The following is a 15,960-nucleotide window of genomic DNA, read 5'->3' on the forward strand; positions in this document are numbered from 1 at the left end:
CCTGCCCCCCCCCCCCCTCTCTTTCCCCTCTCTCTCCCTCCGCCATCAAGCTCCAGATATTTGGTCTGATGGAGGATCCCGGGAGAGGCCATTGATTTCCCGTTGTGGCCATGTGGCGGGGAGACATGGCAGTGATTTGTGACAGCCAATGGCAGCGTGACAAAGACGAGCCTGGAGGACCAGGCACAACAAGCTGTGGTCGGAATACCGAGGGCCATAAAGCACAGTGTCTGTCTGTCTGTCTGAACAGAGACACTTCAGAGATTTGAATAATGGTTGATACTCAAGTCTTATCTGAAAGTAGGCTAGGAATACTGTGTGATGTTACACAAAGGCTGAGTACAGAGGGAGAGCATGCAGATGTTTACATGTGCTGGAGTGTACCTCACAGAGAGTCTCTGTCTCTCTCAGGGAGAGTTTGCACACTGTCTTAGTTTTCACATACAGTAGTTCCATGATAGAGACACAAAAACTACTTCATTACAATCAAAGTGCTGTAATCACTTCCTAAATGTGGATTTAGATATAGAATGTTTTTCTTCATCTTCCAATGCTCAAAATGCAGTAAGTAAAAGCTCCCCATTCCCCACGGGTTGGCAAAAGTAGGATTTCATATCTGATGTTCTTACAAATCACATTAACTTCCAGATTTTGAAATACAGTTTCTACCAATGAAAACATGATTTGTTTCATATACTTGACCTGCTTGCCAAATCCTGCCCACTGTACACAGCCCTGAGATCAGTGAACACAACCTAACCCCAGAGGACATGGAATAAAGAGCCTTATAACATATTAAACAGGGAGATCTGCTCCACCACCACCACTGGACATATGAGAGATGTAATCCATGCATGATTTGGGAGCCAAAAACCTACTAGACACAGAAAATGTTGTATAATTTCTTTGTGACCAAATTTTTATTTTGTAATTTTTTCGTTGGCTGGGGTTACAGGTACAAAATATAAATTCATATAATTTCATATTCAGTTCATATCGTATTTTCCATTCATTCTTTTCATTTAGTTATTTTCCACATTAGTTATTTTCCTACTCTACCTGTGGGCTGGCACTCACCCAAAACATTATACATAAAAAGGTACATAACTACAAAGTATTGATCATTTTGATCATATTACAGAGTTAAAAAGTAATAATACATTTAGTATTAAAAGGAAAAGAAGCAAAAAGAAGTGAGCCTCCAATCCCAACCTCCCACTCCCCCAACCCCGCCCATCCAACCATGTTTTCCATCGCTTCCCAGCCCCCTAGCAACTAAGATTGCTTGTCAGTCATGCTATTTGGATTCCCAGTTACATTGTTTTTCAATTTTGCTCCAAACTGAAATGGTGTGAGCAATAATTGGACAAAAGCATAGTTTACATTGTTTAAAGGATATACAGTGCATTCGGAAAGTATTCAGACCCCTTCCCTTTTTCCACATTTTGTTACATTACAGCCTTATTCTAAAATGGATTAAATACAAAAAACCCTCATCAGTTTACACACAATACCCCATTAACGACAAAGCGAAAACAGGTTTTTTGAAATTGTTGCAAATTTATTAAAAATAAAAATCAGAAATACCTTATTTACATTAGTATTCAGACCCTTTGCTATGAGACTCGAAATTGAGCTCAGGTGCATCCTGTTTCCATTGATTGCAGTCCACCCGTGGTATATTCAATTGATTGGACATGATTTGGAAAGACACACACCTGTCTATATAAGGTCCCACAGTTGACAGTGCATGTCAGAGCAAAAACCAAGCCATGAGGTCGAAGGAATTGTCCGTAGAGCACATATCTGGGGAAGGGTACCAAAAAATTACTGCTGCATTGAAGGTCCCCAAGAACACAGTGGCCTCCATCATTCGTAAATGGAAGAAGTTTGGAACCACCAAGACTCTTCCTAGAGCTGGCTGCCCGGCCAAATTGAGCAATCGGGGGAGAAGGGCTTTGTGCAGGGAGGTCACCAAGAACCCGATGGTCAGAGCTCCAGAGTTCCTCTGTGGAGATGGAAGAACCTTCCAGAAGGACAACCATCTCTGCAGCACTCCACTAATCAGGCCATTATGGTAGAGTGGCCAGATGAAAGCAACTCATCAGTAAAAGGCAGATGACAGCCCGCTTGGAGTTTGCCAAAAGGCAGCTAAAGGACTCTCAGACCATGAGAAACAAGATTCTCTGGTCTGATGAAACCAAGATTGAACTCTTTGGCCTGAATGCCAAACGTCTCGTTTGGAGGAAACCTGGCACCATCCCTGCAGTGAAGCATGGTGGTGGCAGCACCATGTTGTGGGGATGTTTTTTAGTGGCAGGGACTGGGAGACTCGTCAGGACAGAAAGATGAACGGAGCAAAGTACAGAGCGATCCTTGATGAAAACCTGCTACAGAGCACTCAGGACCTCAGACTTTGGCGAATGTTCACCTTCCAACAGGACAATGACCCTAAGCACACAGCCAAGACAATGCACTAATGGCTTCGGGACAAGTCTCTGAATGTCCTTGAGTGGCCCAGCCAGAGCCCGGACTTGAACCTGATCGAACATCTCTGGAGAGACCTGAAAATAGCTGTGCAGCGACGCTCCCCATCCAACCTGACAGAGCTTGAGAGGATATGCAGAGAAGAATGGGAGAAACTCCCCAAATACAGGTGTGCCAAGCTTATAGTGTCATACCCAAGAAGACTCGAGTCTGTAATCACTGCCAAAGGTGCTTCAACAAAGTACTGAGTAAAGGGTCTGAATACTTATGTAAATGTAATATTACGGTTTTGCTTTGGCATTATGGGGTATTGTGTGTAGATTGATGAGGGGGAAAAAACTATTTAATCAATTTTAGAATAAGGCTGTAACGTAACAAAATGTGGTAAAAGTCAAGAGGTCTGAATACTTTCCGAATGCACTGTATCAGTGAAGACCACATCTTCCAGGGCAATAGGAGACACCATGGGTGTTTCTCAATACTTATACTACTGTGCTCCGAGCACGTAATCTGGAGCATGGGAGGGTCGGAGCAAATCAAAGTATGCGAAACGGAGCATAGAGGGCACTTCTCGGATGCGTACTCCGCTTGTACACATTTCAAAGCATGTATTGATGCAAGCTTCAATTAAAAGTATGGACAGAAATATTATTCAACCACGTAAAACAACGACGCAATATTTCTTGAAATCAATGCCAGCCATTATTTGAGCTGAAGCGCGATAAAATAAACTCAGACTTCAGAATGAAATGTTGCCCATTCACATCTCATACGTTGCCTGACTACAATACTGCATCTTGAAAACATTAATAAATACATTGTGTTAATTTTGGTATGTTTACCTGCCTACAATACCCACTGTAGTGTCCGTAGATTGCAAGCCTATAGTAAGTCAATAGGGCGAACTACTGTTAGCTAGCTAGCCACAAAGAATTGGTAGCTAGCTACCCATGAAGAAATGACATCTACCTGGCATAACATTAGTTTAAGGTCATTTGGCTGTTTAACTAGCTAGACTAATAAGATTCACATTTAGCTAGCTGATAATTATGAGGTAAAACGTTTGCTTTGTGTATATCTTGTTTAGTCTCTATTGCCTTTGTCCTGGCTGGAAGAAGGTTCAGTGAATGGGGAGGTGTAGGGTGTGTGAGGTAATACAGTAGGGGGAGTGCGAGTGCTTCTCAAATGTAATGTTTTATGCATTCTCCACACTCTAGTCCTCACAAGAACGGACTCAAGAGAATGTCCTCGGAGAATGCACTCGGAGCATGAGAGTGTGGAGTACAGTAGTATGTATATTGAGAAACACCCCATTTTCTCTCTATACTCAGCCAGGGGGCAAAATAATCATTTCTAAACCAATTTAGGATGGGGCGAAATGCTAGAGCCTACAAATATAATTACAAGTTTGGTACGGATAGTCCTCCTACGTCTTCCCTCTTTGTAAGTTTGTTAATTTTGTCCTGGATCGCTGACCTTGTCCTGCACTATGAGACACAGGGATTCTTGATTAAACAGTCCATACTGTACATAGGCCATGGGATTCCCACAGGCTGTTGGTATATACAGTAGTCTTTAAACAGCAATTTCAGCAACCAATCTCACTCCTTTACAAAACATATTATACATGATTATCATGGTTGTTCGACGCTGCATCACACCATTACGGGTAGTACCACAAAAAAGTAGGAACACAGTTCAACTTCTTCCTCCACTGCGAAATGCAGCCACAACACGGCGAAATATGAGCGGGTTAGGTTAAATTTGAGTGGGTGACATTGGATTCTTCAGTCTATGCACTAGTATGCCCTAGTACAGGGATATTCAATTCTTACCCTATGAGGTCCGGCGCCTGCTGGTTTTATGTTCTACTTTATAATTAATTGCACACTCCTTGGGTCCCAGGTCTAAATCAGTCCCTGATTAGAGGGTAACAATGAAAAAATGCAGTGGAACTGGCTTCGAGGTCCAGAGTTGACTTTGAATGGCCTAGTATGATTCAGTGTAGTATGATTTAGCCTTTTGACTGGCTGGGAGGCCTCCTACACTCTACTCTAGGTTAAGTAATACAAGAGTTAAGGAACATAAAGAAGAGTAATCCTAGCTCCCTGTGTGGCTAATCTAGCTGTGTCTCTGCTGCTGTCCACAGTCAACGAGATATGCCACATCAGGATGGAAACAGCAAGGTGAAAGAGAGTGGGGAATGAATGAGAGGGAGAAAGACCTTAATGCCCTACAAATTGGAGAGAGAGAAAGACTTTGAAAGAACATCCTCAGCTCCCTCAGCAACAGTTAATGAAAGTGCATGGACCAGTTTATATAGTAACTAAATTCAATTCCAAAGGAATAGTCACCAAACCCATGGCCATAATCTTAACATCAGTAGACCCCAACCCAAGCATCTGTTCTATTTTTTTTTTACATGGCCTGACAAATAATTTATCAAACAACGGAGAGGGAGGGAGGGAGGGAGGGAGGGAGGGAGGGAGGGAGGGAAAGAGAGAGAGAGAGAGAGAGAGAGAGAGAGAGAGAGAGAGAGAGAGAGAGAGAGAGAGAGAGAGAGAGAGAGAGAGAGAGAGAGAGAGAGAGAGAGAGAGAGAGATGGTGTTAGTGGGGTCTCTTCGTATGAGCTTTGGAAAAGCCCAGCATTCCCCACATGCCTCACCCATCAGCACACTCAACACGTCAGAGTGTATGCTATTACTAACATCTCTAATCATAGTAAATAAACTTTCCTCAAGCCTGCTTTACAAGCTGTGTACAAGAAACACACCCACTGAATACAAAGTGAATATGAGAATATGCAGGGAAATATACACAAACAAAAATGTGTATTCTTCCGTGTCAAACTAGAGTAATAGCACTTCGCAATCACTTGATGTGCGACTGGTCTACAAAGAAGAACATTTTGTTGGGCATTTGTTGTGCAAATGCCCTGAAAAACTCTAAAGGCATGTTAACATTAAGCCCCCTCTGCTCTACAAACAGAGAGAGAATGCTTGCTAACATTTGTCCCTCCATCCTCAAATTGTAGTCTGAAGTCCTATTGATAACTCCTAGTAGCCCAAAATGACATTTTGCAAAGCGTTAAACAAGATGCTCCATATGTATCAACAAAATAAAAAAGAGATGTGCTTTGATATGTGCTTTTTTAAGACCAGGCTCTTCCACTTGCCTATGAAAAGCCTCATTCTCTGTTGAGAAACTGCTTGGGGACCTTGAAGTCACCATCAATACTGTCAGTCTATATAAGTGGAAACATTTACCTTTTTAACCAACAACTTCAAAGGTTCAGTATAAAATTCTGCAGCTTTTAGCAAAAGCACTGTCATTGGCAAACTGGAGAAGTTTAAAAACCTTATCAAAGACCGTTACTGATAAGGCCTCCATACAGAAAAAATTACAAGATGGTATTTGAGGGTTTCTAAACCCATCGAGTATTATAAGTTACTCAGCTTGGTGTAGGCTGAAGAGAATGCTTGTTGTTACCAGACCACAGGGTTTCAGCAAACAACAGCAAGAGCTGATCGCAAACTTGGACTGCTTACAGAGTAATTTATTACACTTGTTACTCTTGCAACACTGCGAGACACTACCAAGTGTCATGTAGTCAGGACTAACAATCATCTTCAGTAAATGCTGGCGTAGACAGACACATAGCATCAGTGAAAGTGGCAAAGCTGTTGATGACTTTAAGAGAAGCGCCTGGGGAGAGTAGAGCCTGGCGCTGAGTCTCCAGCCCTCAGGGGTAGACAGCCAGTCAGAATCCAGTTTGGGCTACAGTAATTGGAGTGCCTTTAGGCTAGCCCACACTCCACTACCCTGCGTGGCCAGCAATATAATCTCAGTGTTAGTGAGGAATGTGAGTAGCCTGGGATAATAGCCGTGGCCAGAGAGAACAGATGACCATACTAATCGCTCTAAGTGCCCAGCGTGTGTACCTTGACATAATATGTCACAGGAGAGCCAGGGTAAAGCCGGGTTGGAGTAGAGGGGCATTTAGAATTCTGGGGGTTAATCAGATCACTTATAGAGCTGGGCTGCACTTCATCTTTCATCGCCGGGCAACACATTCATACTGCAATCAATACTTTCAATTATATTTCCCCTTTGTGAAAAATTGAGCAAAATAAGTCATTGTGACTGGGCCGAGATGGATGAGGTGAGTCTAATATATTTTATGGACAGCAATAAGTCTTCCCTTACGTTTTTCTCTGGATGACAGACTCAAGTTGTTTTCCTTCTGACAAGATCAGAGAAGGGCGGCCTATGACTTTACCTGCTGCTACTCTCAGTATACACACTGGGCCTTTACTTTGGTAAGCACATCATGCTCTCTCTCTCTGACCAAACATCAACCCAAATAGGACCAGGGCCAGACAGTGTCTGTCTGAGCATGTGCACTCCGGTCCAGATGAGTTTTTGAGGCTTGAGGGAGAGATGTGTGTGAGGAGTGAGGAATCATAAACCTCCATTCGAGGAAAGCAAGCCACAGACAGTCATCTCTCTCAGATGAACGAGCCTCCATCACATCGTAACACGACACACTCCTTACTTCCATACTGATGGTCATTATCTATGAGAAAAGGATGAGTCAAATACTAAGGCACTTATCAAGGACATTGCTAAAAGTATTTAGATGCAACAATTCTAGTTCTAGTCATCATATATTGTTATTTTTTTGTGTTACTTTTCATTTTATTTTTTACTTTAGTTTATTTAGTAAATATTTTCTTAACTCTATTTCTTGAACTGCATTGATGGTTAAGGGTTTGTAAGTAAGAATTTCACGGTAAGGTTCACCTGTTGCATTCGGCACATGTGACAAATAAAATTAGATTTGATTTGATACATGTCTGCAGAATATTTGTGAAAGATATTTCAGCTCATATACTGTATAATGTACGTGTTGGAAGTTGGAAAAGCAGGAAAATATGCAATAAGAAAATATATTTGCCATCAAGGACTTTACTGATGGACGAATTCTACTTCCATTAGTCACCTTTATCAAATCTCTGTAGAATGGAGAAAAGCTTTGAAAAAAAAGATAATTAACCAAAGTACATGAGATGGAGCTGAATCAAATAATTTCTTGTTGTTGTTGTTGTTGTTGTTGTTGTTGTCTCCACATTAAATTATTCACAGCACAAGCAGCCCCCAATTAGAGCTTATAGGTAAATGCTCTGAAGCAGGAGGATTCGAATTCATTCTCCTGCTTCCCCAGTTGGACATAATGTGTTTCCATCCTATAGGAATCTTTAAGAAACGCTAATGAAAAAAAACACCCCAGTCGGGCATTTGTCATGCTTGGCTGGGGAAAACTCTTTCAGCATCTGCCTAGCATCTCTTTATCCACGAGGAAGCGATTTTCAGCGTTAAAGCTTGCAGGGAGCCATCACTCCCTAGTGGGGTTACTGAGCAATGAACAGTGCACCGGCAGTCATGGCAGAGGGGGAAAAAACCTTTCCGCTTTACGACACATTGGGGACCCGAATGGGCTTTTTATGACACTTCAATCCTGTCCATTGCCTGTAAACCTGCTGCTGTGCATTGTATCGAGGTATCCAGGGAGGGGAATTGCAGTAGGCAGGTTGCCGTTTATTGTCAAGAGTCTTGTCCTGGAGGCAAAACTGAGCGATTTCCCCTTAGATAGGCTAGCTCCAAAGTCAACATTGGCTATATTGTAAAAATTCATTGAAAAAAATAACTTTTTGGTCTTCATTTAAGGTTAGGGTTAGGCATTAGGGTTAGCAGTGTGGTTCAGGTTAGAGTTAAGGTTAGGATTAGGTTTACAATCAGATTTTATGACTTTGTGGCTTTGCCAGCTAGTGACCACTCTAGAGCTGCCTCCAGAACAAGATTCATGATGAAAAACGCTAACCTGCTTGCAGTGGAGGGATCGACGCTGCAGGCAGCAACCGTTTAGCCGAGATGAAACAGGGAGGACTAACTCTCAAAGTGGATCGGGACAAATGTGCTAAACTGAGCAATGCAGCAGTTACCCTTCCTATAGGGGCAACGGAGCAGCAATCTAAAGAGTTCAACTTTTACTGGATGGCTCTGCTTGTCTTGTTTAGGGCCACAGATTGGGGAGAGAGCCAGGGAGCCTGTCCTCTTCCTCTTTCCCATGTCAATGTCAAGTGTTCATCAGATTTTGCTGTTCTCTCATAGCTGCCTGCATTCAAAGTGAGTGAAATAAATGTGGTGACAATGACAGATTACATGGCGCTCTGCTCAGACACGAGGCAGGCCCTGTGTCATAAATAACAGTGTCTGCAGGCACATGGTAATCACATCCAAGTAAATCCATTTCAGGTATAGATTATAGCCCCCGGCATGATGTTTCTTGGCAAAACTGGGAAATTAGATGCAGTGAATAAGGTTGGAATAATGCAATGGGTTGCAGGTAAGTGAGAAGGATGAATAATGTATCAGCATTTACTGCAAGGTTACTCTGAATGAGAGTCAATGGTCCTTGAGCATAAAGTAGGGATCCCATGATTTCGAAGGACGCAAGCTACAGTATACAGTATGGCCTGACCAAGACTAGATTCCACCTTGTCCAAGACGACTAGGGCCAGGCAGAATCTACACAAGCGGAATATAAATGATACATACCTTTGTAATTCACTTGAATCAAACTACAGACTATTAGACCTCTAAAAACATTGACAAAACAACACTGTTGATTTCCTCTGACCCAAATCATAATAAACAAGAGGTCCTTCAGAAGATGGTAGCCCTATTATCAAATTCTCCCGGAGGTTATGGTAACAGGAAGCTATCATTGCTATCAAAATACAATGAAAGGCAACTAATTGTCAAAACCAAGGCATCTTGCTGGAGTTTGTGGTGTTATAAATTGACTATTTCCCTGTATTCAAAAGGATACTGCACTTCTGAAAAATATTCTCTGTACTGCTCTGACTCTGAAAGAAGAATGAACGCTGAGGCGTTGAAAGCATACTCATGACGTTCAGAAAGATGCTGGGCTGCTGAGTGTATGAACTGAATGTATTTCAACACCAATTAAACCATAGCCTCCCCTCAATTCTCACTCAGCATAGAGGGAGCTGCTTTGTCCGACAGCAACAGCATGAGCCAAATTGCTCTGAAGATTTTACATTTACCAATTCATAAACGGGGAGGAAATTAGATGAAAATGATTGCTGCTGAGTGATTTTGAGTACAATAAAAATGTCGTTTGTTTTGGGGTTAGACTATTGAATGGTTTATTATTCTAGTGACAAGTGATGCTGCTGCTTCTGTTGAAGAGGGGGAAGATGAGACAGAGGAGGAAGAGGAGGATGATGATGATGATAGTGCATAGCTGTGTGTATGCGTGTGTATGTGCATACGTGCTGTGCGTGTGTGTGAATGCGTGAGTATGCCCCAGGCCACAGGCACTCTCTGTAAACAGAAATATAATATGAATCAAGGATGGGCAACTGACGGCCCATAGGCCCGCGGATCAATTTCCCCCCAGTTTTTAGGAACTCAGTCGGGGTCTTAATTTTGAGAGTTAGAATAGTAGAATACACAAGGTGCTATTTCGAAATTAGCCTATGTTAGCTAAAACATTTTTGATCGGTAAGTTAGTCTAGCCAGCTATCTAAGCTTGTAGTAATCATGGTCGAATTATCGACCGGGGGGGCCCCCATTGATTTTGTTAGTCACTCTCACTCAGATATCATATTAAAAACTGCAAACATTTCTCTCCACCCACCCTATGGCAAAATGTGTAGAATTGCAGAAAATTAGCTGTAAAACTGCCAAATTTTCTCTCCGCCCTACGGCAAAATTTGTAAAATTGCATGAAATTAGTTGTAGAAATTAATTGCTAAATATTCTCTCCACCCCATGGCAAAATGTGTAGAATTGCAGCAAACTCACTTTAAAATAGCAACATTTTCACTACGCACCATGGCAAAATGTGCAGAATTGCAGGATATGAACTCTAAAAATTGAATTTTCTCTCTCCGCTGTCAAGAGGGAGGCCGCTAAAATGTTTTGTTCGCAACAGAATTTCCCTTAGGACCCCCATGTATGGGTATGGATGTGAGTACACAGACCCGAGAGCCACTGCGGACCCTCGTGATGAGTTCATATTTTTTGTGGCCCCCACCCCCATCAAAGTTGCCCATCCCTGATATGGATGATCAAAAGTTTTGCCTCTAAAGCCTGAACTCTAATCTGTGAGAATAGTCCAGATCTATTTACCATATGGGTGTAAGTAAGCAGCCTCTGGCAGAGACAGGATTCTGTTCTTCAGTAATATAGTGGAGGTGTGGAAATATGCTTCCGACAGCAGCGTATAGTGATAAGCAGCACTGGGGATAGGAGCCTGGGCTAGGATGGCCCTGAGGAATTCAACAAGCACAACCAGGAAGAAGGAAAAGCAGCATTTCAGTACAGCTCTAAAATGAAATTAACTGATCTCAAGGTCCCCTGCATACACAGCTCAGAGCGCACACACTCAAGCGATATCCTCTCCCAAAGTGCCACAGAGAATTTGAGTCTCGCTTTGTTTTGAGGCTGGGGGGGGGGGGGGGGAGATGGGTAGAAAACGCCTCACTGTCATTTTCACTCAACTGTGAGGCATGGTGCTATTTATCAGGCCTTCCTCCCCCAGTCGCATGATATTGTGACTAACCGCAGGGAAAAAGTTTAGTCAGATAATTACCTCTCGCTGCCTCTGGTTTTACTGAGAAAAAGCTTTTCAAAGAGTTTTCCTCTTTTTATGGCCAGTCATACAATAAGGAGCCGCATCATAAAATATCTCTACTCTACCACCATGGCACTGTAAAAAGTTGTCTCTCCATGGAACATCACTCTTGGGTGAAATATATAGTGGCAGTGCCCAAGGTCACATGGCCCATAGGCAGAGAGTAAATCCTATAACTGGGAGATGAGGAATCAGCCATGTCTTGTCTTCTCTCTGCTTTGCAGAGCTTTACAACACAACCTGTCTTTGTTGAGCTCACTGAACTGAGATGTACCATTGAAGAGGATTACTGTCCATATCGTCATAATGGGCTCTAAAGCGTGCATCGATAAATTGAGGCCTTCAGAATCTTTTCTTAATTGTGGCAACATGATTCTCGTCCAGCGTGGTATTGGTCTGTCTCTTTATGAATATACTATACTTATTTTGTATTGTAGTTTAGAGACATATTCACGGTGTGGTACAAATAATTCTGCATATATCTGCTATGATTACACTTCTTCATATTGTAGTTGTTCAGGGTCACTTCTCAGGAAAGTTCATACTACTGTATCTGAAGACTGTGGAGTGCTGCTCCATAGTTGTGAAACTTGAAGTATATTGTGCTATAGAAAAGTATCGGAAAATCTTATCTGCAGTGAATCTCATCAGGGCAACCAAATGATCTAATCTCGAGTGTTCTAATGAAAAGAGTGGACAATAACACTTTGGTGTTTATTCTAAGGAGGGCCTCTGGTTTGAGTATGAACCCCTCCCGGAGATGCAGATCTACCACACTGTGACACTTGTTGGTCTCTAAGCAAAGTCAGCCCAATTAAATCCCATCTATTACTCTTAAAACCGTTAGTGTTTGCCTCTCCAGCGCAGCCAGACAGCCAACACAGTCGACTCATGTAGTCTTCAAGAGCCCACACACCGACTAGGGTCACCTGACTGTATAGCTGCAGGATATGCTAGCATCAAACTTCTCCCTTACAGAGGTCTCACATAAGGGCCCTGGTATCATCTCAGAGCGAGAGACCCACAACAAAGGCAATAAACATCAAACAGATCAGACTGCAGCCTACGGCAACACAACTGACACTTGTCAAATACCTTCAGAAAATCAACTAACAAATAATCACATATTTAGAGAATGTAGAAACATATAAATTCTGAAAATATGAGCTATATAAATATGTATGGAAGTGCATAGGATACTTTAACCTGCATAGCATTAACCTTCCAGTCAACTGTCAGTTACAAAAAGTAATTTTATAATTATGGATGATTTCTATAATTTTTTATAGGAAGTAATAATAGGTTCCATCATGTGTGCATATAAAAATGATTCCTATGACAACCTCACCACACACAAAGACAGCTTTGTGACATGGAAGAGAAGAGGGGGAAGAAAAAGTGGCACAATAAAAGCCTCTTCAGAGCACTGTAAATGACTTCAAAATGCCTCTGAAATGACAGCTCCTTATCAAGTAATAACTCAGCCTACAATACAGTATGTTGCTTGTTTTCCCTTTCTCTCAGGGCAAGAGAAGGGTCACCACAGGGCCAGCACACTCTCTTCCTCTTACTGGCATAGCAACAGTGTAGCAACAGATGAGACATGTTTGTGGAACAGTTTGTACTACAACTACAGTATCTATGAATACAGAGCAATAGCTTGTGATATGTTCACTTTCAATTCGATTTTAAATAGAGTGACAATTTCCCTTTTGTTTACAGTAGTGGTTGGAAGGATGTTAGAAGGTGGTATGGGGGGACATTACACATTGTGGCAGCAATAATAGCTATAGGCCTATAGACATGTTGACATAGCACCTTGGCTGCAACTCATTCCCACTGCCATTCTGTATCTGCCTTGCCTGTGCTTGCAGAGATCTATGAGAGGCAGTCCACTGATGAGACCAGATCAATACCTAAGCCCCCTATTATCATTTCAAACCAAATAAGGGCTCCAAAAGGAATGTCTCTATTCCAAGTTAACGACTTCTCCCGAATAACCCCATGGGAAAGGCCCCTTGTTTGTGTTTTTCTTCATATCGACCTGACACCAAGTGGATGGCCCGGACAAATCCATCTGATTCATGTTGGGCCTGTCAAAACAAACTCTTCCCCTGACGTTGATTGGTTCTTTCTTTACGGAAAAAAAGGAACATTGAGTATTCAACCGACCAAGCACAAGAGTTCCTCTTAAAACAAAACCAATACAGAGATTTCTTTTTTTATCCAGTGAAACTTCATGGTTTGACTTGTAGACCCTGTGCTCATTGGTGCCAATGTAACAAGCACCCAGTTGAGTGGCCAGAAAAGGACAGTTAGCCCTGGCAGCTTCCCTAACCACAAACAGGCTCTGCTGTCATACCTTCTTAACCGTTAGGTGAAAATGCAAAGTTACCCATAGATCAGTAAGGCAATGTCATCCTACTCCCTTTCCAAGACCACCTCAAACAACAGTCCAGGGTTTTTCAGGATCTTCCAACTAAACCAACTACATTTACACAATCTAGATGACCCCAAACCAAATCACACCTTCCCAAACTACCTGAAACCACCCACAAGTCCACAGCACCACACCTCAGCACTCCAACCCAGAGCTCTACAGGCACTCCAACTATTGTTTTGCTTTCTATTGTTTTGCCTTCTCCCCAGGCTCTCGTTCCCAACTCAGCGTTTGTGCAAACCCATTTCTGTGTCTCCCAGGTCATCCCGCTCATTCAGCCAGAGATGAAATGGCTTTGGGGTCACGCTGTGCCCTCACCAGGATGGCCTGTTGAGAAAACAGTGTGTGTCACATGCCTCCATTATCTATGAATAGAATCCCACTGTGAGCTGTGGGGTGTGTACAACAGACTCCCCATCGACACTAGCACCACTGTTCATGTTGTAGCTGTTATAGTGGCTTCTGCTGCTGCCAGAGAGCTGACAGCTCCCACTGTTCACTGGTCTGGATATGAGATTAAAATTGGACATATTCTAGGTGGTTTCTCAACACACACACACACATACTATTCTAACACTGTGTTCAAGCTGAGTGAGTGGGTCTGTTTGTGCACACAGACATACTACTGTGTGTATCTATGTATGATTGCCTGTACACCATTGTGCCTCTATAGACAATTCTCTGTGGTTGTGAGCCCCACGACTATTCAGTCCTGTTGTCTAATGGCGTTCTGTTCATTCCTCGTCATGTGTAGCACAGCACTTATTTCACATTCACTGTGGAGAGGGATTGAAAGAGAGTGATAGAATAGGAGAGTGATTGTTAAAAAAATATTATACTTTCAATGGAAAAGCAAGGGAGGGAAGGTGCAGGGCTTATGGACAGGCAATAGGGGTTCCTTTTTGACTTGTTGTTACTGACAGCATTGGTTGACTTGACTATGGGCTTTATTCTCCAGAACCATGTACTTGGAACTTGCTCTCCCTTGTCCATATCTCCTGCGCACCCCACCCCCCTCCCAACCCGCGCTTTCTTCTTCTGCCTCTCTCTCTCTTCCTCTTTTTCTCTCCCTCCTCTGCTCATTCTCACACACAAAATCTATCTTCTGTATAATGAGCACTGGGTCCCGGGGGGTGGAGGGGGGGGACCTTCCACCTGCTCAGTGGGGGAGTGACGCATGGCTCCTGCAGCAGCCAGCCACCGATACATCTCTCCCCCTCCCTCTGCCCCTGACTACGCCCCAGGGAAATGGGCCCGCCTGTCCCCCAGCTCCCCAGCTCCCCATCAACGCTACATCACAGACACACGTCTCAGACACAGCTCCTATCACCTAGTCTGAGTCTGTCATTCACAGTTCACACTCACTCTCACACGTACAGACATGAATTGTGGAAACACACACGTGCATGAACGCACACACACATAGACACACTCTCTCTCACACACTCATGCCACTGCACACACCAACAGAACCAAGCCTCAAGGAAAGGCGAGGTAGAGTTTTTTAGTCTGTGTTCTCACTGTTCGGCAGCTGTCACAGCTCCTGTCACACACACGCACAAACACACATGCACAGTCAATATTTACAGCATGCCAGAGGAGAGAGAGAGCAAAAGAGAGATAGAGTGAGCCCTGCAGCCAAAACCAACAATTTGCATGTGCCCGCTGCCTCGCTAATTGGACACATTCGTCTTTCATTTAGCATTGGATTGAAGTGCAGGAATAGCTCCAAAAGCACGCAGCCTACTTCATCTTAGAACAAGTTTACTGAGTGCCGACCAAAAGAATTGAAAGCATTCTATGGCTGGCTCTGCCTCTGAAGATATGAGGCTAAAAGGGCTTTTCTTGTGTACTGTTTGTTGGTCGCTCTGAGACTGTTAGAGGAAAAGAGGCAGACCCATAGGAAGTGAGATGATTGATTGAAGAGTGAGTCCAGGCATTGAGGGGAGAAAGATGGGCTGGATGATTGCTCTCCCTCAATATTGCCAAAATACCAGCAATTTACTGTGCTCGCCATGGGTACACCGTTGCCAGCAGTGTTGGGTGGCTGATATCATGAAGTTGACAGGTCTGTTGAGTGGCCAGTAATGGTCTAATGGAGGAACAAAACCAGGATAGAACCAAGATTCAGTTGGACTGAATGGGAGCTGAGTGCATGTCGGATGAGTGGATGGAAGACATGATCATGGTGCTATCAGTGGTTCCCAAATTGAGGTCCGAGGATCCATGGAGGTATTGCAGGGGGTCCGAGGCCAGATGTAAAAAAATATATATATATTATGTACAGTGGGGGAAAAAGTATTTAGTC

The 15,960-nt window shown here is 43.1% G+C and overlaps 1 protein-coding gene across 1 annotated transcript in view; it reads right to left on the reverse strand.

The window, feature by feature from the left end:
- The window catches only part of LOC311100056 (transmembrane protein 132C-like), a 219,838-nt gene that overhangs the window by 170,895 nt on the left and 32,983 nt on the right, over positions 1 to 15,960 (reverse strand). The gene's annotated exons all lie outside the window — the stretch shown is intronic.

The sequence above is a fragment of the Coregonus lavaretus genome, assembly GCF_964263955.1.
Source record: "Coregonus lavaretus genome assembly, chromosome: 24".
NCBI lineage: Eukaryota > Metazoa > Chordata > Actinopteri > Salmoniformes > Salmonidae > Coregonus > Coregonus lavaretus.